The following is a 27,216-nucleotide window of genomic DNA, read 5'->3' on the forward strand; positions in this document are numbered from 1 at the left end:
TTTTCAGATACGTGTTTTTGTCACCTCTTGCACATTTAGAGAATATTAATAACATTGATCGTGTATGCAGAGTAATTTTAATTAAGTAGAACTGGCGTCATAACTACACTAGAAATATATGTATTTATGTATCTATTAAACCTTTAATTTAATAGAGATAAAAATAAAAATTAATATTGAACGAATCTTTTAAGAAACTTAAAGCAATCGATGTGCGAACCACAGTTGTTGTCTTGTTGACAAATAAAATTAGCATTTTCGCTTCCTTTTGTTAATGCTAGCAAAACTATTTACGTACACGTGTGTTTCTCTTCTAGGATTTCCGAAAAGGTATCACACACCCATACTTGTCATTAGGGTGAAATAATTATAAGATTTTACTTAAAAAAATATAACTTTGGCTTTATGGAAATTTCGGTCACCGTATATACAGGGGAAATAGAAAGCAAACAGCGTATACTACGTTAATGTCCCATATACGCGAAGAAATCAGGCCAGATACACCAAAGAACAAGTAGTGACCAAACACAGAAAAGACAATCAACGAGAAGGAAATATGAGAATCGACAAAATTAAGGGATGCGCGAAACTAAGGACATTTTGTTTAGAAGAATAGTATCAGCAGCAATATTAATTCAAATTGGAACCAAAGAAATCTCTGAGAATAGGATAGAATAAGACTGAGAATTAAGACACTAGAATTTTAAGTCAATTCTGAAATACACTCTGCTCTAGTTCTATCTATTGTCTTGTTATCATTCATGCTATACTATATTATGTTATTCCGCGTGGTATACTATACGTCATATTACATTACATATATATATTACATTACACGTTGCTGCGTTCTATTCCATTACTTCACCGGTTCTTAACACTTTATCGACCGATAGCAGATTAATCGGCTTTTGTCGCCGACGCTTACCGATCGATAGCCAATTAATCGGTTTTTCGTCGCCGACAATCTTTCTCATTATTTGAGCAGTAATTTGTTATTTAGTACTAAGATACCTTGCTCAGTTGCGTCAGTTACGTTGCTTTGTAAGCTCCTACAGATTTATACCAATTTGAAAAACTTACCGTTCGCGATGAACGAAAAGAATGTTATTGGAGAGTCTGAACCGAAACAGAGCCGGCACCAGGGAGAATCTACGCCTGAGTGTCGGTCGGACATATGTATGCTGTTGAACAGCTAGCGGTCAGTGAAGTGTAAACCTTTTGTCTACGGACTCCCTTTAAATTCTTCGCTATCGCGCCCCCCCCCCCCCCCATGACGCAACTGAAGACTGAGATCCGTAATGTGGTAAATATGTACAATTGAAACACTCGTCAACTGTTCATCAACAACCTTCAAATTTACAGAGAAGAGATTTGTTATGAATAAACACGCGTATTAAATATTTTTTATTCCCATAGTGGGGATTTGGCGGACCCACGGAGATCTGCAGACCGCAGATTAAAAACCGCTGACCCAGTTCGTAAGATAGACGTTACACCGGTGCAATGGTAACATAGTATTGGTATAGTTGAAAAATTAAAATGACATCAAGTGTACACGTTTGTAACAGATATTGTGCTAGGCTTTACGTCTCGCGTCAATAAACAAATAATAATACTAATAATATGCGGTAATGCATAAAATATTCGAAATAATAATAGTGGTAATAATATGCAGAAATACATAAAATATTCGAAATGTAATACTCCTTACACTATTTACTGAATGAAACGAAGCTCTATTTAAGTTTTGGTTTTTTAGTTGTGTCCATAAAAGTATGAATTCGTGTAGGTACACATCCGCGGTCTACTAATAGCTACACTAATATTATCAGTTTCTTTAGAAAACACGGAGGATTTATCATCGATCCACGAAGGCTACACTAACTATTCCATGTTAAAATACTTCTCCTTAACTATCAAGTGCCACGAAGGCCGGAAAATTAATAGAAATAAATTTATCGTATTTATCGCGTATAATTTTCACATATTTTTGCACGCTATGCACATTCTTACATGTACGTTAAAATTATCCACCGATGTACAAACATCAGCAGCCTACCGATTAGATATCGGTGAATAATAATAATAATAAATAATACATAAGAAGAAATATCATATCTTATTAATGGAATCGAAGGTACAACAAGCTCGTTGAATCGGATCAATGAAATGACGCGCAGCGGCGAAAGCGATGAAAACAACCGCATCGAAAGTTTGCGTTTCTCTTATCGGAAACGTTACGCAATATGCTTCGATACGGTAGAAAATCTTCCGCTCCTTTTCCCTCTTCTGTGATAACAAAATCGTGCATCATAATAAAGCTTCGTTTAAACAGGAAGCAATCGATCAAAGTTCGACGAAGGTTTGGAAATGAGTAAAGAAGATTTTATATAACAGGAAACTTCAAACCATATGTCGAAAATAAGTTGTTCATTCTCTCACTCTGCGATCCTCGAGTTTCTATCATTTTTTCTACGTTTCTCTCTTTCTTTCTCCTTTTTTCAAAATTTTAAGGAAATATTTATAGACAAAATCGAATCAAAGAATTTTCTTTTTTTTATTATTTAATTTGTACTTTACAATTTGTCCAACTGGACGTTTGGTAAATGAACCAAAGAATGACACACACTGATAAGAAATTTTGTTCGTATTTTGTCGAAGCTTGAGACGTACTTAACGTTAGAGAAATACGATTGTGTCGAGAATGATGGAAAGACGCGAAAGGGATGAAAGAATGCGAAGCTACGCTGCATCTTTTAATTAAAAAACGGCTGTAAAATTCTCAATTCTCGTGTGGGTACGAGCTACAAAATACGACATGACAGAATTTGATTAGACGCACGTATTTTCGTTGCAATTTTGTTTCATTGTATCCCGGATCCGACTTTTGCGTAACAGCTAGACCACAGATTTTTAAATATTTATAGAAAATTTGAAAGTTGCATAGAATGGCCTATAATATGAAAAAATATATGAAGTATGGTACTGTCTATAATGCTTGATAGATAAGCTACGACAACTTGCTACGGAGTTCGTACTTTTTTAATTGTATTTTCAATAATATAGATTTGCATAAATATCAGCAATCTAGTAACATTTTCCGCGTTATAATTATACTGGTTCTACAATTTTGAAACAAGAATAAACTAGTTCCCTTTTTTCAGGAAGAAATTAATAAATTGTTGTATTAATAAATTCAAACGTGTCATACTTGAACACCTTTTGGAGTATTGCAACACCTAGCGTAGAATTTTCATATGAATATAAATATATTAGGTTGTCCGAAAAGTGTCTTTCTTTTACAGACACGTCTTCTAGAACAACGCATCTTTATACAAACATGGAACCTAATCTGTCGTACGTTGTAATCTTTATTTTGATAGAACAAAATGGATTATACGTAATCCGCTAAAATAATATAAAACGAAAAATGTTGTGTATCCATTATTTCCTTATAAAACTAAAGAAACTTTTCGGACGACCTAATATATTACGCTCATTACACGAAACTTCGCGAAATTTCAATAGATTTGAGACCAGTGCGAAAATGTATTGAGAAGTTGCATATATCGCGGACATACGATTAATGAAAAACTAATACACAGTATGGATAGTAGTCTGAAACGTAAAATTAATGCTAAAGATAGTCTCACTGTTGTGGCTTATTAATATAGCGAATAATTAAATAATCGTTCAAATTCTTCGACGATCTTTATCCTACGATAAATTTCTAACTTCTGTACACACATTCGGACCCCTTTCAAATTTTCCGTTTCAAGTTATATAAGACATTCGAAAATAAAATTTTCATCTATGCGGTGAGTGCCTTGAAATGCAACATAATTCATTCAAAGCGTTTTGCTTAATAAAACCAATGGATAACTGAAGTAAACTCAACCTGTATTACGTATATGTAGAAACAAAAAGTTTCTACGAATATTCGAATACTTTCGTAAATAAATAATTTCATAAATAATTTCCTAATAAAAGTATACCGTTCTTTCTTATAGATATCGGAGTTATAATTTGATACACACAGGAGTCTCTCGAATAACACGCTATTCTTACAATTTTTATGGATTCGCTGTACGACGGTTCGAGAATCGGAGAAATTGGAGAAATCCGCGCGAAAAGAAACTTAATGGGAATTTTCAAACACCGTTCGATGTTTCCTAGACAAGTGAAGCTACCTCAGATTCGCGCATGGAATTTTACAACATTGAAATTTTGTAATATTCCAAATTTTAATCCGTTTTTAGTTCGTGGAATCGTATTGGCTTTTTTGCGTTCGAAAATTTGCTCACAATAAGAGCGATCCGGTGACATTTTTTGTAACTAACATGAATAACGTTAATATGTAATATTTAAAATTAATTATCGATTGCTTTAATAAAAATATATTAATTATAAGAAATACGTATTTTTATTAATTGTGACTATCTAGCCGGCATTTTTCTATTAATTCTACGTTTCGTGTAACACGTTTCGCGTAATACGACGTTTTTCCGGAATTTAACTACCAGTGTTGTACGGTACCTGATATCTGTACAAATATTTCGCATGCTACTTTAAAATTCTGTAATATAATGAAAATGTTGAAAATCGTGTTCTACGGTACGCGAAATTACTAGACGATAGAAAGGTCGAGAATTTTTGTCCACCTACGTATTCCAATAAAACCATGTTTAGGCGTGGCAACACGAATGCCGTATTGATAATTTATCATTGCACGACGTTACAAACGAGCACGTATAATCATCAACGTCGACGATCACCGAAGATTTCTTCATGTCGGCTAAATTAATCGAAGAAGAAAGTTTTCAATGTTCGAGTTGTACGTATTAGAAACGAATTAAAGAGTCGTAGAAGATCGTATCTGTTGGATGTGAAGGAAGAATTTCTCAAGGAAAATCCAACCAGTGCAAACTTCGACCATAAACGACGTACAATAATATTACATCGTCTTGGAATAATTTAAATTGGCCAATCTAGATTTATATACATTATAAAGTCTCATTAAGTTAGAAAAATTTACCAAATGTCCAGCTGGACAAATTGTAAAATACAAATTAAATAATAAAAAAAATTATAAAGTCTCGTTTAATTCAACTTTCGTATATCTTTATACAAAGATTTCCTTTGTTGTTTTATTTATTTATCCTATGTCGCATCAGCTTTTACGTTACAAGTCTTTGGTTACAAATAAGCATTATCGATACAATCGTTTATTGTTACAACAATAATCGTTCAAACTAAAGCTATCAGCCACAGCTGTTACATTGCACTGCGATACAGACTATAAAGTAAGGATGTACGCCAATAACTTTTGCGATCACTGTATGTACATACACAGCTAACGATTATATACGAGTTATATAAATCGCTTCGGTGAAACATTATCAAACGCAACGCGTCTGTTCCGATGATTCACTATGGATGAAAGAGTAGCACCGTGACCAGGCAACTATGTATCAGCGAATCTGTTGAGAGAAATTCGCGTGGTAGCAAAGAACGAAATCCCTTACGTGTAAAGGTTATTTTCGTCCGTATCATTCTACGGTGAAAACACGATGTTCCTTTTTGCTCGTTCCACTATGCTTTTGTACAGAATACGAACGTAACGATGATGTTGCACTGTTGCACTCACTGGAAATACACTCGCGGCTGATTTTGTTGGCGAGGATATCGCTCCGTTTACCTTAATCCTTCTTTTCTTTTTCTCTTTTTTTTTTTGCACTCGAAAACGTTTATTGAAAATTGTCGTCGTGCGATCAGCAACGAAAAGATATGCTTGAAATGTTTATAAAAACGGTTAATTTTCATAGCTATCACTAGATCTCAAAAGAGATTTTTCGACAAATCCAATGATTAAAAAATAGTAATTTTTTTTATCGTTCCATCGTTTTAAATATCAACTTTTAAGCATTCCGATTACGAATAACCACCGTAGATGGTCAACATTTATTATTATTTAATTATTGTCGCATCGATTAATAGTCATTAGCGATCGTTAATTGAAACTAATTTACGTAGGTTGGTAGGATCATTACCTTCGCGTAATTGTTTTACGTCTTTTGTGTGTACATACATGTGTATGTAAATTTGGTAAAGTAGTATCACAGTATACAGCTATATTATTATTACTGCAATAGTTATATAGTTATCGAAATACAATTATACAGTTAGAAAGAGTATAATTAAGAGTAAGTTTAATAAGAATAAGTTTCAGTATATGAATCATGTAAATCAATCTTATTTTATGGCTGGTAGTCAAAGATTAATAAAATTACAGTTACACAATTATAGTAACTGCTTTTAGTTACGAATAACCATTATTCACGATGAGAACATTTTGTGGTTATTAGTAACCGTTATCGATGACAGAAATTTTTCTGGCTACTAATATCTAACCATTATCGATAATGGAACTTCTTTTGGTTATGAATAACCATCATAGATAACAAAATTGTGTGTGTGTGTGTGTTTTTTTTTGTTACCGATAATCACTCTCGACGACAATAATCGTTTAAACTAACATACTGTTTCTTATATTACAAATCCTGTTAAATTTGATTTATTACCGTTATCATCGCTGTGTCAGATTATTTTACACGTGTATTGTGATAAACAAAACGTAATTTTTAAAGACATTGAGGATGGGCTGTCATCCGTATTATATTATATTATATTAAATATCTTTGGGAATACGTATAATGACATATTGGTGCTAAAAACGTGAAAAAAGAAAAATTCATTTCTCCAGGCAATGGGATTGGAAATATGTATATATAAAAAAATATAAAATATAAAAAATATATATATAAAATATATATAATTATATATATTTTTTTTCCAATCCCAATGTCTGGAGAAATGAATTTTTCTTTTTTCACGTTTTTAGCATCAATATGTCATTATATGTATTCCCAAAGATATTTAATAGTGGAAAATGCTCTTTTATCACATTTCCTCAAAACGTGGGAATTATAGCTCCTATTCGAACGTGGGATTTGTCGTTTGGATAAATCCTTAATGCAAAATATGGTTTCTGAAGAGGAAAAAGAAATATACATATTTAATATATAATATTTCTACGTATAATATAATACATATATATTTCTATACAATTTACAGAATTGTAATAATTTTCAGAATTGTTGTTTATAGAATTATAATCATAATTGTCGTCATTTGCAGACATTTAATTTCAAAAGCAAGACTTTATAAAATTCTGAATTTCTGTAAAGTTGGGTAAAACATGATAGGCGTAAGCCTGGCTTCCCTGGTCAACCAGGATAAATTGTAATTATCCTTTTCTCTCTCTCTCTTTTTTTTTGGTATGATTGACATACTCGACATGTTTTATCTCTCGTGTCTTTTTCTTTCTTTTTTGTTGTTGTCTGCCTCTTTTTTCCACGAGGCTGATAAACGATTACTGTTTCAAAAATTTGAACGATGCTGCAAGATTAGGTGCGATAGCTTGAGAAGCAGATTGGGGTCAAAATATTTATAATTTCAAAGTGAAATTAAGTTTTATATCCTCTAAATAGTAAGAAAGAATTGAGCAGTATTATTTCCACGATATGGAATCCTGACTTTTTATGTCATTTTGGCTTTCATGCGTTAACATAGTACGAAAGAAGTTGATCCATTCTTTTCATATATTTATTATACCAGCACACGGTTCTGGTTTTTTGCTATACAAAATCTGGAGAATACAGTCAATGTGTACCTCTCTTTCATCTTTCCATTTGCATCATCGGTCCATTGTTGGATCATCTTTCCATCAGAAAGTTTCCTTTTTATTACAAAGGTAGGATTATTGGCTTTCCAATGGCTCCAAGAATGCGAATCATGTAAGTTTTTCCTTGAAGCAGCTCGAAGGTAAATTATATGCTGCTATAAAAATTATGTATATATAGAAACCAACCTGAATGTTTCAGGTCGTCCATAAATTTATGCATAATTTTACTAGCGTGTCCTTGTCGTCTGATCTTGTTATCTCTAACACCGGCATAAATTAAAAAACAGTGTATTCGTCCTTTCCTTTCAGCATATGTAATTTTCTTCCATACTTACGAGCTTTATTTGAAATTTGAAATAGTTCTACAAAATTGATTCAAAATAGTCGACACCTCCACGGAACTATGGATCCATCTCCACAGATTGTTACATATTTTATTTCCTGGCTCGTGAATCTCTTTCAATGTACGATAAAAAAATAAAACTAATTATACTAACTAACTATATTATACATATATATGTCGGGTTTACATTAGAATTAGGGTTAGGGGCGTGAAACGAATCTTCGTTTGGATTACACATTGTCGTTATGCAATAGAGAAGACATTGACTAGTGCAAATACGATTATTATAGAATTAGACAAGTAACCGTGGTAATTAGATACTCGAGAAACTAATGACAAAGATCCTAGGTTCAATAACGAATCCGCGGTCAACGGGATGATAGATGAACACGCTCACAAAATCTAAGTCGGACTCTTTGTTAGAACGTGGAATATCCACTGAGCGTACAGACAGTAAGTAACTCGCTAATACGACCTCACGAGAGAGAATGACTTTCCGTCGCGATGATGTTGCAGAGGAAAACTATGATGGGGTGTGTCTAAGGACACGAGATCATCGGATTCGTCGAGGATAGCCTTCGTTCAGAAAGTAAGGGAAATTGACGTTGCTGCTAATTGGTCAATCTCCATATCGGTGGTTAGAAAAAGATGCTAGCCGCCCTCGAGGGAAAGTTGCTAATGGGAGACGTCGTTCGTTGATAAAAATAGATTTCCCCTATCTTCCCGTAGTTGGGACAAAGACTGTTTGTTTGTTTGAAGGACTTTAGGTAACTAGATCTCAATGTTTATAACGGCCCTCGGGCTAGCTGATCACGTACTGTGGAGACGCATCGACATCTGGTAGCCATCATACCCGAAGAATAGGATCTGCGTGTGGCGAGCCACGGGACAGAAACCGTTGGAATGTTTACTGTCGCGTGCCGCTACAAATATTTCTTTTAAGGAGAGCTATAGAATTACTCCATACCTTTGTTAGGCAAAGCGTTCATCCCGTGACCGCGGCTACGTTCGGCGACTGGCTGTCGCCTCGAACCCAAGCTCATTATCACAAATCTCGAACAATTACAGCTATGATAAAATCCAGGCTAAATTACTAGAGGATGTTCCCAAAATTTCCAAGGAACGGCTTCGGCTTTCCTTTCATCTCCGACATATATATATATATATATATATATATATATATATATATATTATTTTTAGAAAAAGCGAGCCACGTTCATTTACTTAGCTATTTAATGTGACCAAGGAAACCGAAGTCTCGGGTCTGGACTTCTTGACATTTGCTCGGCGACTGACTAAAACCGATCATCAACGGTTCGATGTTAAGGAATGTTTAGATTATCGGCGCTCGGGGAGCACGAAGAGGCTATGGGTTCTCAGAGCGTAGGACCACGCCCTGGGAAACCCCGATGAATCTGATATTCTCTTATAGCCGGGTAGTGGCTGGTCGGCGCCTTTGGCCGCCGCCAGTTTGCCGATCCGGTGCGGAGAACCTCGGAGAAGTTGGTGGGCCCGTATCTGCTAAGACCACTCACCTCACCTTCTTGTGGGCCTCCTCGTCACCCTGCACCAGCCTTGACCGGGGTAGGGTGCGAAAGAGTGAGTAGCACCAGGATGGAAACCCTTGTTGACGACCTAGGCGATTCTTTACGAAGAATGATGATGGAATGAAGATGAATAGAAAAACGAACCAAAAAATCGTTTATACTGCAGGGGAGGGATACCCCAATACCGGTGCAGCCGCAGGTTGTAAAGCGTGCCCCGTTACATCGTCATCGCGCAACCGTGGCCGTCCGGGGGTGGGCCGCTAGGCCCCCGGACACGTTCATGCGTCTAGCGAAAGAGACACGCGAACCGGGGGGTCTCGGAGAGGATCGGAGGAACCGGACGTTACGACCGTCGGCCCGGGATCTTCGTGGGGTGGAATGCTGCGGAGGCGACGCCGTGGCGGGGGGGGGGGGGGAGAGTCGACGAAGAAATGTTGTCGTATTCTTCCTATTCGACCGTTGCGGGCACGCTCGGCAAGCGGTCGTACCGCAGGATTACCGGGTCCGCAGAAAGCACCTCTTCCGTTGCCAACTGTCGCGGCGGAGGCGCGGTACGTCACGCGCGGCGCGGGGATGCATCCGCGGGGGATCCGGACACCGCGTTACTGCCACCTCCCGATAAAAGGAAGAAGAGGGGCTCGAGGTGCGGGGCGGACACCGACACCGACGCCGAGGCTGCCACTGTGGCCGCCGCCGCCTCTACCATCAGCGGAGGTACCGACGGCGGCGACGACACGCGGAGTGACAAAATGAGGACCCAACCGGTCGACAGGCAAGTGACCAAGAAGGACGCGGAACCGACCCACGATCAGGAAGAGGAGGATGTTGCATACCTGCCAAGGAGGGTGCACTCTCTGGAGAGAGAAGTCAGTCGTCTCCAAGAATCGGTCGAAAGGCTGACCAAGGAATGCACGGAGAGGGCAGCCAAAGATGATAACAAAGATGGTGAAGGACAAGAGGTGGGGATCACCTGTACGAAAGGGACGAAAGAAAATGCTCCCAGGGCCCCAATGGGAACGATTATGGGTCACTCTCCCCTACCTCCCCCACACCCCTGGTCAGCGTCGCGCCGTTTTGGTTGTCCCGACGAGTCGGGGAGTAATGTAAAAACTAACAAAACGGATAGATTCGATGGTCCAGGATCTCGAGATCCACTAGAGGATCTCAAGATCCCGTTTCTCCGTAAGTTGGAGGAGTGTTGGCGAGAAATAATGCCAAGGGGAGCGATCCCCCCGGCTACGGACGCTGGCATCGCCACAAGAACCGTACAAGAACAATTGCGGTCGACGAAAGACACCTCACGGTCGATCGTGCAGTCGTCGGTCGACGAGGCAGAATTCACTACCACCATAGGAGGAGGAAGAGGAAGGGCGAGGCGAAGGAACAGGAAGCCAACGGCGCAACCTCTTCCAGCGGTGCATGCGCCAACCGAGGACGCAAGAACCAAGGAACGGATATTGTCGTCATTTCCGTCGTCGACGTTGCGAACAGGGGCATTGGAGCCCAGGACGGCGACCGGCGGTGGCGGAACAAGGGCAGGGACTTTTGCGGAGGTGGTCGCTCGGTTTTCGGTGTGCCGCCGCACGGGAAGGGAATCGATGCGAGGAGCGGGCAGCGGAGATGGATTCGGAGATATCGGGAAAGGAAAGAGGCGTAACGCTAGTGGGCGAGACGCGCGCGGCGAGAAAGTGCCGGGCCTTCCCCGACCCCCACGGTGTGCCGCGGTATCGCTCACCGTGAGGGACTGCTCGGGCTTTACGTACAGGGATGCGATGTCGGTGGTGAAAAGGGAAGTCAAGCCCTCCGAACTCGACATCACGGAGTTAAGACCGAGCAGGGCGATCACGGGGGCGCTGCTGTTCGAGATCTCAGACCAGGATGCTGGGAGCAAAGCATCGCGACTGGCCGAGCGGATGGCGGCCACGCTGAAGGACTTGCCAGCCAAAGTAACCGTGTCGCGAAGGACGGCTGAGCTAAAAGTGACCGGACTGGAGGACTCGGTCACCTCAGAGGACGTGGCAGCCGCTGTTGCTGAGGCCGGGGGCTGCCACGTCGACGAGGTCAACGTGGGAGTCATACGTTTCGCTTTTCGGGGCCTCGGGTCGGTGTGGCTACGCTGCCCGCTGACAGCGGCCAGGAAAATCAGCAGAGGAGGAGACGCCCAACCAGGAGGTAGGATTAACATAGGATGGTCAGCGGCGAGGTTTTCCCCTTTCCCGGCGCGCCAACTCCAATGCTTCAGGTGCATGGAGTCGGGTCACGTGCGCCGGGACTGCACATTGACGGCCGACCGGTCGGAGCGCTGCTACCGGTGCGGGGCGGAAGGACATCGCGCCAGGGACTGCTCGGCGCGAGTACTTAAATGTCCGGTGTGCGCGGACCTAGGACTGCCCGCGTCGCACCGTATGGGGTCACCGGCATGCAAACCGTAACAAGAGGGCCGCACAGGAAGCAAGGACCGTTCCAAGTGACGGCGGGGACGCGGCGACGAGGAAGGAAACGATGCTGCCGTCAACGGGCCCCACGATGGCCAGAAGAGAGGACAGAGAAGTCGGACACACCGACTGCAAGGGGAACAGCCAGGAGGGAGCTATGGAGACGGAGCCTTCCCCGACGTAAGCGGAAGAAGAGGAGGAGGACAAATGCTCCTGCAGTGCGATCTAAACCGCTCCCGCCGGGCTCAGCACTTAATGTTCCAGAGTCTAGTGGAGCGGCGGATCGGCCTGGCAGCGGTGGCCGAGCGCCATGGGGCGCGTCATGGGGCGCGTCATGGGGCGCTGGGGATCTGATCGGCTCGGTCGCCATATTCTGGACCGGGATCGTGGGAAGCTCCTTCTGCTCAGTGATCGAGCGGGGACGGGGGTTTGTGGCCGTGAAATGGGGCGACCTGGCCGTGGTGGTCGTCTACGTGTCGCCCAACATCAGCCGTACCGAATACGCCTCCTTTCTGGACGGACTCGCGGCTTGCACGAGACGTTTGGGCGCCTGCCCGTCATTGGTCCTCGGGGACTTCAACGCCCACTCAACGGCGTGGGGCTCTCGCAGGACCAACGGAAGGGTGCGCGACGTGCAGGACTGGGCGGCCGCACTCGACCTCCGGCTTATGAACCGGGGGTTACCCAGCACGTGCGTGGCGTGGCGGGGCGAGTCCATAGTGGACCTCACATGGGCAATCCCTGCCGCATCCCGCCGTGTTTCCGGTTGGCAGGTTCCCAGGAGGAGACCCTCTCGAACCACCTTTACATCTTGATGGAGGTGACAGTTGGCGGCGCGATGGGCGACCGTTCGTTGGATGCGCGCGGGCCCATCGGCCCACCGGAAAGGAGAAGAAGATTCCCGCGGTGGGCGGTGACCCGCCGCGACGAGGACTTCATGGTGGCGGCCGCTATAGCCGTCGCTTGGTTGGAAGGATCCCCGACCGACGAGAACGCGGAAGCGGGAGCGACCCGGCTGAGGCGCGACATGTACGCGATCTGCGATTCGTGTATGCCGCGGTCCGGAAACCCGCGCCGCGCCGGCGCGGTGTACTGGTGGTCCGAGGAGCTCGCTCGTCTCCGTGAGGCGTGCATCCGCGCTCGGCGCCGGTACACCAGATCCCGCCGTAGACGGCGGGTGGACGAAGCCACGGTGGCTCGTCTGTACGAGGCCTACCGCGAAGCGCGGAGGCTCCTGCAACTCGTTAGCCATCAGGGAGGCGAAGAGGCGGGCCTGAGACGAGCTTCTGGTCAGCCTCGACCCCGATCCCTGGGAGCGCCCTTACAAGATGGTGTTGAACAAACTCCGCTCATGGGCGCCACCCGTAACGGAGAGCATGGACCCTCGGTTCCTGGAGGAGGTCGTCGGCACGCTGTTCCCGGGAGCGGCGAACGAGGAAGATGGCAGCTTTACCGAAGAGGAGGAGCAGGAGTCTCAACCGCCGGAAGAAGAACCATGTGTTACCGCGGGACGTTGGAGACCGGAATCGATGACTGACACGGGTCTTTAAAACTTTGACTGTCACGCCGAAATCACATGTTTCGCTTAGGACGCCATGGGAGTATTTTTATTATTCAAAGCATATAATAGCAAAATAATAATAAATTGACGATGTAAGACAACATTCTTCCCCAATGGACCATTTATCTTATTGGTGGTCACGGTTGACCACCGTAGCGCCTTGGTAATAGTTGATAGCGACATATTATAACAAGGCTTCGTTTATTTCAACAAACCATTCGCATTCGTTATTTCGTCGTAAGCAAAACGTCCAGAATATATTGTTGAAACGTGTAGAAGATATTAATAAACGGTATTTGCTCATTCTATATATAATAGTAAGGTATGTGCACACTTCTAACTTCAATTATATGATTATAAAGCAGCATTCACGATTATTTTCTAAGCTGTGTTTTTAATAATATTTGTAGATTACCCTTCAAAGATATGGATGCAAACACAGTGCACCGTTAGATGCAAGATATATTCTCATTTTTTTTTATTGATGTTTTAATAAAAATGTTTAATTGTTCAATAGGACACTTTTTATTTCAAAGCATCTTCTATTTATCGGTTATATTTAAAATGCTCTAACTGTTAATGTTCATTCAATTTTTACAATTGTAAGAAGTTCAAGCGCTCCGGTCACCAGTGACCACCGTGGCGTCTCAGAAGAAACAGTGGCCGGTCATATATGAGCAACGTGGCAGTCAAAGTGTTAAGAGAGGTTTTCACGTTTTATGGGCTACATATATATAACATTTAAAAAATAATAAAAAATATACATATCGCTTTTATTATGATATACATAAAAACTGTTATAAAGAAAATTCTGTGAAAGCCAGTCCATTTTCACTTGTTAGCTTCTTCGGAAAATGAATGATGTTTTTTATTTTAGATAGTTTCGTTACTTATATCAACAGGTTGTTCTTATGTACATTTTATGTTTTCGATAAATCCTTAAATCTTTTATTTTTCATTTTTTGTTATTATGATTATTAAATCGTATGTAGGTGTTTTTATAATTAAAGTATTAATATTACTTTGTTGTTGTTTGTTGTTGTTATTTGCTATAATTTCGTTGTTTACATATATATGGATAGGTATAAAATAGGGTTTTTTCACACGATTTGTAGATGCTTCACGATATGACAGTATCTATTTTCAGAATTGTTTTCGTTTCGATCGTGCCTCGATATTAAATGTATGATCTTGACAGGCACATGTCAACTGAGGCTTTCGATGCTCCAAGAACGACGAATAAGAAGGCTGGGCACACGTCGATTTCACAGACCAAAAAAATATACAATCATGTTACTGATGATATATGTAAAAATAAAATTTGAATAAAAATGTGTGTTCTACCATCTCACTGTCTCTTTTTTGTTTTTAACATTATTCATCGATCTAGATGGAAAAATCCAATTAAATAAATGGTCTGTACCGAACGACAATTTTTCGTTTCCTACAAATTACATTTTTACTCTTGCAAATTACCAATTATTATCATTGAATTTCACGAAATTAATTATAATTAATTTTGTTCCTCCTTTTATTAGCTTCCACTTTTACTACAAATTTACTTTTTAAATGTTGATTTCCACCGACTCTAGCCTGAAATATAACAAAAAGGTTTACGGTCGGTACTATACGACTCTCCTCCTAATAGATGGACGCACGAAGGTTGTACCAGCTGGGGAACGGAACTCAATCATTTTCGATGTTATCGCTATTAATTTAGATTAGAGGCAATATCGTATAACGTGTACGGTTTTACCCACCACATCGGGCAAAATCGAAAAAACATAGAGATTTCGTTTTGTTGTTACTTCAAGTATTAACATGGAATTATTTAATATTATTTTATATTTACATTATTATATTTAATTTTATCTTCGTCCTTTCTTCATTATGAAAATGTAACTAACAGATACAGTTCGGCTTACGAAAATTTCTTTATTAACTACAAAGTTAAAAGCTTCCAAAGCTAAATATGCGTTTCGCACAGGTTTCCCATACATTTTGTATACAGAGTGGGTCACTGCTTTTGCATTTATTTTCCTTGTCTTTCATACGATAAGCTTTACAAACTCAAATATCTGCTAAATTAATAGTTTTTCGATATACGCAGGTTAATAACTTTTCATGGAGAACGTAAAGCTGCATCGATGAACGTACTAAAAGGATATATGACTCCCTTTAAAAACAAACAATTGAGCTATATATCACTTCCACGTGCCCGCCTACAGAAAACCTAATAACATCAAAACAGCTCCCATCGAAATTCGTTTAATTTTTATCCGAGATATTTTCCGATACAGTTAATATCGGGTTGGCAACTAAGTAATTGCGGATTTTGTCATTAGGTGGTATTAACAAAATCCGCAACTACTTAGTTGCCAACCTAATAGTATGGAAAATATTTCGACTTAAACTCTCAAGTGACCTACTCGGTATAAATTGTATAAATTAAATACAAAACTAATTAAATTTTATATTGTATGTCACCCACGTCGTGATTTCCTCTTCGTATAACGTTAGAACGCTGTCAAGAAGTTCATGCATGAACTCGATGTTTATCTCATATTGTTAGTTGCACAATGATATTTCCAAGGTATAGAAAAAAAGTAGATTACAACACGAATGATATAGATATTTGCGGCTTGAATATTAGCTACATACTGTACATGTATGGCGAATAAGCGTATTATTTAAAAGCGGTTTAACAGGTTCGGAAATAAACAGCGAAACGAAAGGTTAATGAAGGTTAATTAAGACACGATGTACAATAATAACAATGGATACGTTGCATGTTAATTGAAAATGATTTGCAGAAGGTTGAGACATTATCGAGATGCTGAACATTCGATAGAAAATAATTTCCTTATATTCGAAGAAGCTGAGGCCGACGAATAAAAACGCAGTTTGTATTTCATGTAAATTAATGCAAAATAATTCACCATACTGAATTACTGATAGTTCGCGTAATGTCGTCGTTGTTTCGTTGAAACAGAAAACGAAGTCGTTGGACATCACTAATTTTCAACTAACCAACAACGAGGAAAAAAACGTTACAATACGATTATTTATGAAACTACGTGTATGTTTCAAAAATGTGACTGGCTGAGCACACAAACGTGTATTGTTTACGGCAAGGTGATCGTATCGAACGTTTCATTCAAAATAAGTGAGATTTAGTACGAAGCGAATAATTTAGCATTGAGCCGATAATTGTCAAACAATGAAATAACACGTAAAAATTGTCTTGTCAGGGTAAAGAAAGAAACGTTGGGTTGGCAACTAAGTGATTGCGGATTTTGTCAATACCACCTAATGGCAAAATCTGCAATCACTTAGTTGCCACCCCAATATATTCCATTTAGACGTTATATAGAGATATTCAATATAAAATACGATTATGTATAATAGTGTCGTTTGTCAAAATCGATTAGACAGCTTCAAAGAAGCAAGCAAGCTATATATTTCAAATTTAAAATCAATATTTTTTGTAGTAATTCAAAGAGACAATAGTTTTAACAAATTATCCTTTAGCCTGTTGGAGAAGTCGATAGGGATTTCTATTTTTTTTATTTCTATTTATTACGAATAATCTGTCATATGCGTATTTGAAAAAAAATTAAAATTCAACTAATTGAAATCGATGATTGCAGAACTTCCTAGTTAATAAACGAAGAATAAATTTTTATTGGAAAAAATATCTAAGTGATCGTCAGATCGGAATTCTTCGAAAGTTATTTCAATTGATTGAACTATCTGTATAATTTACGACGAACTAAGATAATTGTTGGAAATAGGGAGAACCTCACCGATTTCGACCACCTTAAAGTATGTTGTCGAATATATGTCGATTTTTTCTTTTTATTATTTAATTTGTACTTTACAATTGGTCCAGCTGGACATTCGGTAAATTTTTCTCGCTTAATTGCTAAATAACATGTGAATGGCTACCCCCAGCAGGATACCATTTTCAAGTTTGACTATTTTATTTCTTTAGTGAAGTCAGTGGGGTGTTCTCTTTTTAGTCTTCTTTCTATGAGAGTTTTGCTGAACTACCTTTTCTTATACGCACAAACGACTTCGATTTTCAAGTTATAAAGTAATTTTTGTTTGTAATAATAATATACGTATTATTCGGAATAACATATGAAAATAATATGATTTTATATTATGTTATTGTTATATCGTTTTAGTCTAATATTACGTATTATTTTATTATAAAGTTAATAGTATGATGAAATAAATGATTTAAGAGGAACGCGTGTCAAGATGAAGCTTGTAATCATTTTCGCCTGCAACGATCATTTTCAACGTATCTGTCTGCTTTATTCTGTGCGACAGCTAGTAATAAGAGTGTATGTAAGTATATCGGTCGCTTAATTAAAGCCAAACGGACTTCGCTGCTTTAAACCTGTCATTCATCGAAGGAAATGAAATTTAATATTCATTAGCTGCATTTGCAACACCGTTAGCTTGTTTTGCCAAGTTAAGGAGAACTAGTTCATAGAAGATAGCAAAGTTGAGCAAACAGTTGTAAAACTGCAAATATCGTTTTCCACTGCAGAATTGTTTCTACAGTGTTTAACTAACTTTGTTATATATTTTAGCGCTTTAAACAAGTCACTGATCAAATTAGGTATTGATTAACCGTTAAGACGTATCGTCGTCCTAGTTCTTAACTTTCACGACTCTATTTTTCAAAGGAAGAAGGAAAAAAAATGTAACTAATCAATGCACGTGTAAGACGTCTCATTTGTACAGAGAATACAAATTCACGACGATACGAAAATTCTGCTTCTACGAAAGCAACAAATATTCGGCTCGCGCAATAACCAGTCGTTTAAAACATTGTAATAATTGTTGTATTACGTACTTTATCGTATGTATACGCTTAAGTATGTAATAACGAATATATTCGTTAATTGTACTAATTTATGTAAATTAATTGTGCCAATTATTATTAGTCGATGCGACGGTAAATAGATGAAATATTCGGTTCTTCCAAATTCTAATTCCGCAACGCAATGATTTAATAACAAAACGCAAAGGAAACTTTACATTCAGTTTTCTCGGTTGACGAACTAGAGGAGATAGAACAGTTAAGAATTAGAGCGACGACATGTTATAACTATAACAAACTGTTTCACCACGATTGAACGCTGTAACTAAATAATTCGTTTACTCGTTTGATTTCTATAGTGATAAAAATAATCCTCTTAATAATAATCTCGCAGCCAAAGCTCCGAAGATTATTTATTCTAAATACTTTGCTACAAAATCTTGGTCATGAGCTAGCAAAGTTTCAAACTAATTAATTTAGACCAGTGATACAACGTGTAGAAACTAAATAAATCAATTTTGTATCGCTTTTATACTTGTGTTTTTCATCTTTTCGTTCAAGTTCTCCTGTTTAAATCTCTAAATACGAGTAGATACAGTGGCTCTTACTTTCCAATGAAACATTTTTTGAGCAGGTTCTACGCTTTGTTTTAACAGCATCAAATTTTGACACTTATTTGCTGGCTGCTGGTTCTTACGCGTTTATAGGAAACGTGAAAGCGCAAAATAGCAGACAATGCATCGTAATACGAAATATCCAAAATACAGCGCTTTCTAAATTTAATATTTAATTAATTAGTGTATGTAAATGCTACAATAAATACAATTTTTTATATCCAATATTTTTTACAGTCTCTGTATATGTAATTCAACGTACGATAAAATGAATTGATAATATAACGAACGAGATTCCAGAACCACTTGGTCCCTGCTAGCATATTTCGCCGTGTTTAGAAAATGTTATTGACCCTAATTCCAACACGTTTTTACAGCGAAACTTTTTGAAGCTAAAGGTTCTTGGTTTCGCACGAAGTTACTATGGTGGATGATTTAACGTATTAGTTTATACAATAACAAGACGAGGTAATACTTGGTACTCTCAAATGTATTTAAAATTATTCTAAGTACAGAATCCAGAGTTAGTCGTAATCGTCGCTCGCTCGATGCTACTCGTAAGGATACCAAATAATAATTTTCTGGAGGACATGATCGTCTATTTATACTGGTCGGGGAAGTATCGGCAAGTTTGAATTTGACTCCGGTTGACGGTTGTACATAGCGGCAATATTGTTTTGTCTGGAATTTTTGTCTGGAGAGTTTGTTTATTATTACATTTCGTACATCGTAACGATGTTAATACTCCAAGGCAAAACAACAACAACATGAGTCACTCTCGATTCGAATCGTCTTATGATTTATGTGTCGCTACATTACGAATGTTTGGAAAATTCATGCAGCGATCCTCCTCCCATTTTTTGCGTTTCATAGATGAAAACAAAGCAGGGAACAATTACCACATTATCAATGCCATTATGGGAGCACCAATAGACTACAAAGATCTAGATACATAATGTAGGTTTGAATAAGCTGAGACGAGTCGTATCAATAATTCATACGGCGTTAACAAGCGAACGTTACGTTATCTTAGAATTTATGGTGTCAATATAAGTTTTACATATTTCTTTTCTCTTAGCTTCGCTGCCATTCTCCAACTTGTTGCGAGAAAGGATTTGAAGAAAGGATTTTTATTATCTTAAAACAATGTTAGCACACTGTCGATAGGAAGAATTATGCGTACAAAGTAACGTTTCGTTCATATTTCTGGCAAATTGAAGAAATTTTCTAACGATAGAAATTATTAACACGAGAAATCACGCGATTTCTATGCATTTTCGAGAAATTTAAGAGCGTAGAAATGTATAGGATGCGCGTAATAGTCAAAAATATATAATACGTCCATAATATTTGACAGATGAAACAAATTTCCATCTGGCTCCCAATTCTTCATTTAGTTAGGATCATAAAAATATAAAAATGCGTCAACATTCACCGTCTGTAATAATAATTCTTTCATATCTTTGTCAAATGTAAGAAAGGTACGACTCGGCCAGAAATGGCCCAAAAGACACAATACGCTTAATCACAAGAAATTAAAAAGTTTCCGAACGAATAATACTTGGGTTTAGTTAAATATTTGAATTTGAACACGTCTATCATTAGACATATTACATATTCTGTCCGCAAAGTCGTGCTTGACTATTCTACTAATAGCAAGGACTATTATTATCTTTACAGTCATCTGAGTTTGACGATTCAGGAACAATGCCAGTTGCATTCTCGCGCTAACAATGTTGTGTCGTATTTAAGAAATATTATCCACTAAATTAAGCTGACCAGCCGTGTACTGTGTTTTCGATAGTCGTATTGCAAAATTCTGGTATATTAATTTTGTACTATATATAGAATACTACGTACTGCTCTGCATTGTGTTTTACTATTCAGAAAGAATGATGATCGAACCGAGACAAAGATCGATACACTATTCGCACAATGTGTTTTAATCGAACGAAATAAACTCAATTGAACGCACCGTCGTAATTTGTCCGCAATGTGAACGTGAAAGAAGCAAATCAACGAGTTGATTGTACGAAATCAATAAAAATGGTAAAGAAATGGTACGGACTGCAAATCCATGTTGCAGTGTACTGAAATTTTTGGAACTATATTTTGGCTGTATTTATTAATTATATTTACCTGTATATTTATTAACTATTTGTTAACTATATTTAGCTTATGTAAATGAACGCGATCGCTAATGGCCCAAATGTTGTTGCCGATAAAACAGAGACAAAAATTCGAGCGTAATAATTATTTACGTATTTTAAAATCTTTGTAATCTTTCATCATGTCCGATTCTATCGTGGCAAAATCGACTTTAAATAACAACAATGAATACACTGTCAGCCGTCACGGAGTCTGTAAATGTCTTGCGAAGAAAATTTTCTAAATATCTCTATTTTAATGAAAGAAACGGTATTTTAAAGTTTTTTCATCGTTTTCATATTATTATAGAATCTTCATAATTAACCACGGAACATGAATTTTCGAAGCAAGTACCATCTATGCGTGAATGAATTGCAGCGTTTGTGGCTGTTAACGTGAAAGCTTGCGTTGTATTTAAACGTTAATGCTTGTAATTGGTGTCATTATTTTTTCGGACCCACGAGAGTTTGAAGTTAAATTACTTCTTTTTAATTAATGTTCGGAATATACGATTATTTATAAAACATAGAATAGGATATAAGATATGAATGAGATAAAAATGTGCCATCGATTTCAGAAACCACATTGATCGGCTGATCATCTTTCAAATTTCTCTTAGACTTTATTATTATTCATGTCATTTTACAACAGATAAACTTACGATAAATCATTTGTCTCTTGAGAATCGAACGTTGATCTTGCTTTAATGATATTGTGAAACTGATAAAACTTAGAGTCGATCGGTTTAATTACACGGCTGATCGTTCAGAATTAAAGAACGTCGCCCGAATCTAATTCAAACTGGTACGATCTGCTATGTGAAAAATTCTTACCAAGTACATGCATATAGATACAACTTGTGAAATCTTGTTTTTAAGTTTCGTAGCCACAAAATGTGGAAAGACATTGTCCATCGAGGCTCTAGAACGAAGAAGAATATCAAATATATATCTAATATAAATAATATAAATAATAAATATATATCTAATATCTAAGAATTGATTTAAAAGCAGAAAGTTTGTTACAACGTAGAAAAAGATGGTCGAAAATAGTATTTTACAGAGTAACCATTGACGTAAATATTTCCTTCCCGAAGACTTACACGAACATGTCGCAATGATAATTACGTTTCAAGTTTTTCCTTCTATTTTGACGATTCAGTTTACGTAGCTTCCTATTAAGACTTTTCATTCATCGGAAACTGACCGATCTACTAGGAAACATCTGGGCGTACGAAGAAATTGAATTGAATAGAAGAAATAATGGATGCGAATGTATTCTGATGAAATATTAATTAATTCGCTGAACGAATTGGTTGAACAACGCGATACGAAGGCGATAAATAGCAGCAAAAACTGAATGCAAATCTTTCCCGTTTATAGATTTCTTTATTTGCCACTTCGTTAGAAACAGATGCGCGTTCATTGCGATATTTTATGCAACTATTACGTGAAACGGAAAATTTTCCTCGGAATTCTTACACATAGATTAGTTTTCCTAAGCTTAAAGCGTAAATCGTTTAACGTTAGGTCTAGAAACCTGCAATATGTGACTAAATATATGATACGCAATCAGAATCAAACTTATATAACGAGAATAAATAAAAATATTCGCACATGCAACGTTGTTTTTCAATGAAATGTTTCTCTTCCACGTAATTACAATTTACAAAATTGTAACTTGTTTTCCTCTGCAAAATATTTATCGTTAGAATCTAACGAGACGAAATACACGTTTCACGCGAAAGATATTTACAAAAATACGGAAATTTCACAAATAGACAGACAACAGATAAAAAGTGACCTCTATTTACCATTGCGAATGCAATGAGCGATAAATAAGAGAAAAATTCTCTTTAAAAAAAAAGTGCTCGTGAAGAGTCTAAGCATTGATCGAAATGAGGAAAGAAAATTACGATATTGTCTGCGCGAGATTCGATCATAACTTTTTATATATAATATCAGTTACATAATATAATTATAGTAAAAATAATAAATTATAGTAATATAATATAATATCAGTTTGTGAATACCACGTAATTCACGGGAAAAAAAGAAAGAAGAAAAAAGTGAAGAAAGTAAGAATAAATGCATTCGTTTGAGCAAGCGCGAACGAATAATCCTTTTTGCAGAAAGAAGAAATGGGTTTGAACCAGTTGACGCTAGAAACTGTAACGGGTTGACATGACACGTATTCGACTTACCATCGCACCTTGACCTTAATTTTCCACGTTTCGCCGAGAGCTTCTTCTCCTAGAATCTCGCTACAAATATGAATTATTAATTTTAGTTCCTTGTTTTGGGTATACCTTGTCCGTATTATTTGCTATGATTCATACGCTTGTTCTTACGAAATTCGCGCCCCTATTACGGCGAACGCATGGAATTATCTTTTCGTGCGGCCATGTATTATTTCTATCGCAACATTGATAAAGTAGTCTTTTTAAATTTGGATAAGACATCGTGCAACAGATGTGTACCTTGGGCCAACCGACGTTTGTTTAACACCGATAACATCTGATATCCGTGACGTGTAAGAAATATTTGTTGTGAAACAGTTGTTTGTTGAACGTACACTACATACCGTGCAGAAGTGTTTTGGACGCTTAATTCGTTTTCACAGAATCTACATATATTACGATTCCGTTATACGTTTACAGAAAGAGAGATTTGTAATTATTTTGCTATTGTTTTAGTTACGGTCAATCACAAAAGACTGCATAATGCACATCCCTTACACGTAAAATATTATGATATAAAACAACCCGAAGAATTTTTTTGACACATATATACTTTCTACTCTCATATATACAGGGTGGTTGGTAACTGGTGGTACAAGCGGAAAGGGGGTGATTCTAAGCGAAAAAAGAAGTCGAAAATATAGAATAAAAATTTTTCGTTTGAGGCTTTGTTTTCGAGAAAATCGACTTTGAATTTTCGCTCGGTACGCGTGCGGTACGTTATAACGGATCTCACTGTAGATCGTTGTCTCGATGGAAAAATTATAAAAAAAAAAATTTTTATTCTATATTTTCGACTTCTTTTTTCGTGTAGAATCACCCCCTTTCCGCTTGTACCACCAGTTACCAACCACCCCGGTATAGTTCTTTATATATATATATATATATATATATATATATATATATGATATTATATATCATTATATATATATAATGATATATAATATATATACCTGTATATACCTGTAACTTTACGCGATACAAATCATCATTAATAATTTTCATCGCGTCAAACGTAAAACACTACACGAAAGACTTGAAGGAAAAAAAGATATTCCAATGCAGGTTGATCTTGGTTGAAGGTTGAAGAAAAGAGAAATATTTATCTTTTCTGTTGATTTCAAAGGGCAAGCTAGAAAAACTTGAATTTCCAGAGATAGCAAATATCAGGCTCGTATCGTAAACTGTGTGAAGTTCCGAGTACAACGTTATCGTTCAGGCTTCTGTAATGCTTAATGAATTGTCAAGGAAACGCATGTAACTGGAGAGTTTGTGGTGAAATCACGGAGCTTACAAAATACAAGCAACTCTTTATCGATTAGGTTAGCAACCGTGGCACAAGCGTGTGGCATGTACACCAACGCTCGTATAGTATCTGGAATATTTTGGTACATTTCTGGTAATATGTAGTATGCATATTGCAATATATACTACAGACTATAATACTGCTTAGAATATACTGCAGAAATATATATGAAGATTTTTAAGATCTTAATGTTATGGCTGATACACAATTATAAATTTCTAATTTCTAATTCTTATCTTCCAACTATTGATATATTTGATTATTCAGCATAAAAATATTTGTAATTCCAAATATCCAGTATTATAAACATATATTAACCAAATTTAAAATTCTGCAAATGGTATTAATGAATCTTTGAACAATAAAAATATAAATTTTTCAAAAAAATAGGTAAACTAGAAAAATTTGCCATCTCGTTAGAATTTATTTCAATTTTACAAGAGTGTTCTTTGCTCTTTTTTTTCGTCAAGTGCACTCGTCATCGCTCTTAAGAATAATTACGCACACAGGTGCACGCGTTCAAAATAAAACACTTAAAGGGTTAATAAACCTTAATATTCAATGGGGCTATATTTAACGCTTATTGTACGCTTAACTTGATTATTCGTATCGTATACTAAGTTTTTACTAAATATATAGCTGCGATAGACATCATGTCACTTTTATATACATTTTCAAATTTGACCGTATAATTACGACTCATTCCGGTCTCATGACAGTGCTGATGAAGTTACGCTCTCGTTACGGTGCTAATGAGATTTCAAAATGTTTTATATAACACGCGCGGTAAAACCTCGTTTATCCGCAGCTTGTTTATACGAACAAATTAATTCTGAGCCTCTTTAAGCACAGACCGTCACGTAACCGCAACGTCACGTACCGGTCGGTGACGAATAGTGTGAACGGTCTCATTTAAAACGTATGTTTCAATGTTTTGTCGTGACGTTGCCGTTACGTAACGGTCCGCGCCGTATAGCGTAAATTGACCTTTATTTCTATAATAGAAATATTTATATACACGCGATCATTTGTCCTTCTTCAAAATAAATTCTATTTGTCGGAGGAGGAACAATCGAAATTCCAACACCTGAGGGGCACTGTCCACGAAGCGTCGCTTCGTACAAGCGTAAACGTTTGTTTGTAGTCTATTAAAACGTGACGATACGTCTATGAGTGATGTTGAGTCTACGAGGCGTACAATAAGATATATTCTGTCTTATTATTAAAACGTCTAGCAACCAGCAAGACGCCTTCATTCTAAATTATAGTTACGTACGTCTCGCTACTGACGATCTTTTAAGCTAAGTTCACACTGACAGACGATTGAAGAGTGCTTGTAGAAAACTGTGTGAGCGCCAACATTGAAGAATCTGTATCTTTTATCAGAAAGTGTTCTACGTACTAACGAGATATACTAACGTAGTATAGAATTTGAATACAATTTTCCTTTCTAAATAGTTATCAATGATGCTGGAAAACGATGTTACAATAAAAATATTAAAATATTAAGCACCAATAAACATTAGTTATTGTTTCTTGACTTTTGTCTATATCGTCTGCCTAAATGAATGAAATATTGAGTTTTCTTTACAAATAAGGGGCACTTCTGACACATATGGGCTTTTCTATAGACTTTTCTTTTTCACGAATTTCGGTAACATTAATTTGTATAAGGTTTCTTCTCCTTCTGAAAAACTAGCTTCTTCGCATTTACAGAGTTTTCTACGAACGTTTGCTCATCAGTTGCTGGCAGACACGTGTCGCAGACGAACCGCATCTTTCCTGCAAAATCCACGGACGACGGGAGACAACATTTAAGCGGAAAGACAGCTCGCGGATAAAACCACGTCCACACCGACTAACAATTATCGGCAGACACGCGTCAGGGAGAATCCCAATAAAATGCACGTCCGCAGTCAAGTATTTTATTTTTCACTGAGATGGAAGACACGAGAGACGCTTGCGGGCAAAAACTCTCAGGAAAAATGTGCATTTTACCTGATTTGGGAAGCAACGATTCCGCTGTGCGACGCTAAGATTTATGACACGGTACTTGATATGGTGACAAGAAACGGTGAAAGTAGAAAATTTGAAAATACACGCCGTTTGTCGAAATCACTGTAAAGTCACGTAAAGAAGTTACGCGTCGTAAAGAATCGTTCGGAAATAGAGCAAAGGTCAACATTATTTTTATCTCAAAACCATACATTTTCTAATATGTTGATCGATCTCTCTTGAAATACCCTATAAAAGTTTTATTATTATTATAATAAATTTTATTATAAAATGTATTACATAAAGTTACTACACTTTATGTTATATATGAAACATTTATTAACACCAAAGAAACAAATTTTTCCAACAATCGAAAGACACAAATAAAATCATTAGATTCTAGGTTTCTGTTAAATATTAATAACCAAACATACGTGTAATATTTTA

The 27,216-nt window shown here is 37.7% G+C and overlaps 1 protein-coding gene across 1 annotated transcript in view; it reads right to left on the reverse strand.

Annotated features, from left to right (window-relative positions):
* Positions 1 to 27,216, reverse strand: part of LOC138179298 (UBA-like domain-containing protein 2) — an 86,588-nt gene that overhangs the window by 20,954 nt on the left and 38,418 nt on the right. The window lies entirely within an intron of this gene.

Source organism: Bombus flavifrons, chromosome 4, assembly GCF_040668555.2.
Source record: "Bombus flavifrons isolate JBK064 chromosome 4, iyBomFlav1_principal, whole genome shotgun sequence".
In the NCBI taxonomy this organism is placed as follows: Eukaryota; Metazoa; Arthropoda; class Insecta; order Hymenoptera; family Apidae; genus Bombus; species Bombus flavifrons.